Here is a 3,377-nt window from a genome sequence, read left to right as displayed (position 1 = left end):
GCTCTGCCCAAGTGTGCATGCAGGTCTGAAAATTGTCACGTCGTCCCCAGGATAAAACAACCGAAAGAAACCGGATCAGAAATGTACCGTTACCGATCGGAACACATACCCTTTCTAAACCTACTGCTCGGAAAACTAAAATGGAAGAGTTAGGAGAGGAAAAAAGGAATGAAGTGAAAATGAGTTGCGTTTTTTGAACTGCTGAAGGCCAGACTTGGCCTTGCGTGCGGACGAAGCGCGAACGGGGAGGACCTTTTCCTTTTTTTTCTTCCGTTAAAAGAAAAAAATAAAATAAATAAATAAAAAGAACAATATTTTTATTAAAAATTAATAATCACACACACGTGCCTCGCCACACCCGACCGATCGGTCAGATGGCCACCGAACTCACATTGGTCAAACTCAAGATTAGAATACATAAGGGAAACTTCCAATACCAAATTTTTCAATGTGAGATTCTCCAACCAAAAGGTTGGTTCCTTCTTGTTTTGAAAGTTAAATTTTCACCCAACAAATATTTCACATAAACTTTCAGAGTTTCAAAGCTACAATTGGAACATAAATTTTTTAGAATTTCGAACAAAATTCAAGACATATAACTGTATGGATAACCTAAAACGATGTGATTCAAATTTTCGTTCTAGATTACTTACTACATCTCAATTTTTTTTATCAAAATGATAAATAATATCTAATCCAAAAGCATCTTTGAAATATTTATAACAATTTAGGAGCAATATTACTTTGAAACAAATGACAAAGTCGAAGTTTTTTTTTTTAATTATATATAGACTTATTTTTTATAACTTAGTTTTTTTTTTTCTAATTCATCTTTTTGCTTTTTCCTTTTCTTGAAGAAGTGGAAAAAATTGGTGTTTGTTTCAGAACAAAGAGCGTTTCCCATCACATAGATTTTTGTCGTTCTTGTACTAATCATGCTCCTTCTACCCTACTGTACATATCTAAAATCATATAATAAGTATCAATTTTTTTTTTTAAAGCATCTGTTTTTTTCTTCTTTGGAGTTAATGTCATGCTAATGTTATGGTTTTTAATATAACTCTTCCTACGTTTTGGTTAGAAATAAAATGATTAAGGTCACGTTTATTTCAAGAGAATGAAAATCAATAAATGAAAACAAAACAAATTTATATTTTTCTTGTTGTTTACTAAAAAATAAATGCATAAAGTTAGTAGGTAGAATTGGAATCCACTATTAATTTAAGAATCTATACCTCAACGGTTCAATAATCTATACCACAGACCTGTGTTGTATCTCCTCTGTCACTTTAACTCATTAATTGTAACTTTAAAATTTTGGTCATTTCTCTGTCATTTGTTAATGATGCCTTAATCGACATGTTGATTATTTTACCACTTTTACAACTCATTTACATTACTTGTTATTTTATAAGACTTTTTTTTTTTTTTTTTTTTGTAATTATTTTTTTTTTTTTGTTATATGTAATTTTCTTTTATAAACATCCAACTTGCTATTAAAGTTTGGTTAGTAATTATTCATTATTTAATATGTTGAAAGAAAATGTTTTTATTGCATAGTGTATACACATAAAATTGATTTATATTTTACTAACACGAATATAGTTTAATTTTTGTTTTAGTTTATGCAGTTTTATTTTAATTTGTAATTATTTACTGGTATCAAACATATTATCCAATTAGAATTCATTATTATTAAAGGTAATTATATTAATATCAATATTTGTTAGTTGATGTTTTTTTTTTTTTGACTAGTTATTACATATTATTATGAAATAAATAATTAGAATAAAAAAATGTTACTAGAAAAAATAAAAAGAAAAGAAAAGGTACATCCGAACTTAAAATTGTGGTAGTTATTATTTTTTTTTGTCCAATGTATTTTTTTAAGTAATTAGAGTGATTAGAAAAGGTATAAAACCAGAGTTGAGAACAAGGTAAATGGTTGATTATAGTATAAATGGTAGAAGATAATTTTTTTTCTCTCTAGAGGAGTATATTAGATTTAGAGATGTTAATTTCTTTCACGGAAAAGGAAATCTCCATTGAGACAGAGGAATAAGAGAGGAGTGGAGAAAAAATTTCCTGCAAGCGAAATGGGAGATGGAGACGTTCCTTATTCCTCGCTCCATTTATTTTTATTGTTATCTTTTTAAGGCAAGCACACATGTAACATTTTATTTTATTTAATTTGAGATGTTTAAGATTTTTGTTTTCCTGCGGAATAAACCATGTAAATAGAGATTCACAATGGAGAATCATTATTTCATTGAAAATTTTCTGAAAACACAATCTAATTCATTTTCTTCTAAAGAGATTAGATAGAGAATAATTCTTCGTCTAGAATCCAATTCTCACAAATTTTCTAAGAAATTTTCATTCTAATCCCCTCAAAATTAAAAGACAAAATTTCGTTGAAATGAAAGGTAGGTAAAGACATAATATTCCTATCCCTTGGAAATGGTTGATGTGAATCTTGTATATGCCCAATATCAACGGAACAAAAAAACTTTTCATTCTTCTCCATCATTTTAATTTAGGGTTTCTTGCAAACGTGTCACTTTGGCCCAATTTAATTGCACGTATAGCAAAGACAAAAAAAAAGTAAATATAGCAAAAGATAACTTTGATCCGTGGTAAAAGATTAAAATACCCACCCGTCCCTTTTAGCCCATGGAAAATACCCACCCGTTCCTTTTAGCCCACATCAATTTTTCATCCGTCGAAATTCTTCTAGATTTTTTGGAAACCCTTGATATCTTCCACGTTTTCGTGGTCAATTTAATAAGAAAATCCAATGTTTTCACGATCAATTTGAACTTATTTCAGTTTTTTCTTCAAATTCATTTCGTGGTCTTTTCATTCCCATCCGTTTCTTCCAGTTTTGGAAACTCTAACGGTTCTGAATCCATTAGTCACTGATCTTCATCCATCAGCTACGACGTTTCTGTTTTCGTTAACATCATCGACCACACATTTGATACTATTTTCTTTTTGGTTAACGTTATTGGTGTTTGAATTGATCAATTCCAACTTCTTCCAAGTTGAAATTGCCTGCGGAATCGCATTAAAAAGTAAGAAAAGTATAGCTTTATTGTTTTGTTTTGTTTTTTATTGTTGTTTAGTTGATCGATTCTAAGTGTGCTTTAAACTTTAAATATGTTTTTTTATTGGAGCTTATCGAAGGTAGATTTCTATCATCAATAGACTTGACGAATATTGAATTTTTTTTCAAGAAAAGTAAAAAAAAAGTATAGTTTCATGGCTGTTTTTTTAGTTGATCGATTATTGTTTGTGTGCTCTTCAAGTGTTTTTTTTTATTGGAGTCTATCAATTTGTATGGAAACTAAGTAAAGGTATAATTTTATTGGTTTTTT

Source organism: Benincasa hispida, chromosome 12 (assembly GCF_009727055.1).
Source record: "Benincasa hispida cultivar B227 chromosome 12, ASM972705v1, whole genome shotgun sequence".
NCBI lineage: Eukaryota > Viridiplantae > Streptophyta > Magnoliopsida > Cucurbitales > Cucurbitaceae > Benincasa > Benincasa hispida.
This window is presented reverse-complemented; position numbering follows the sequence as displayed.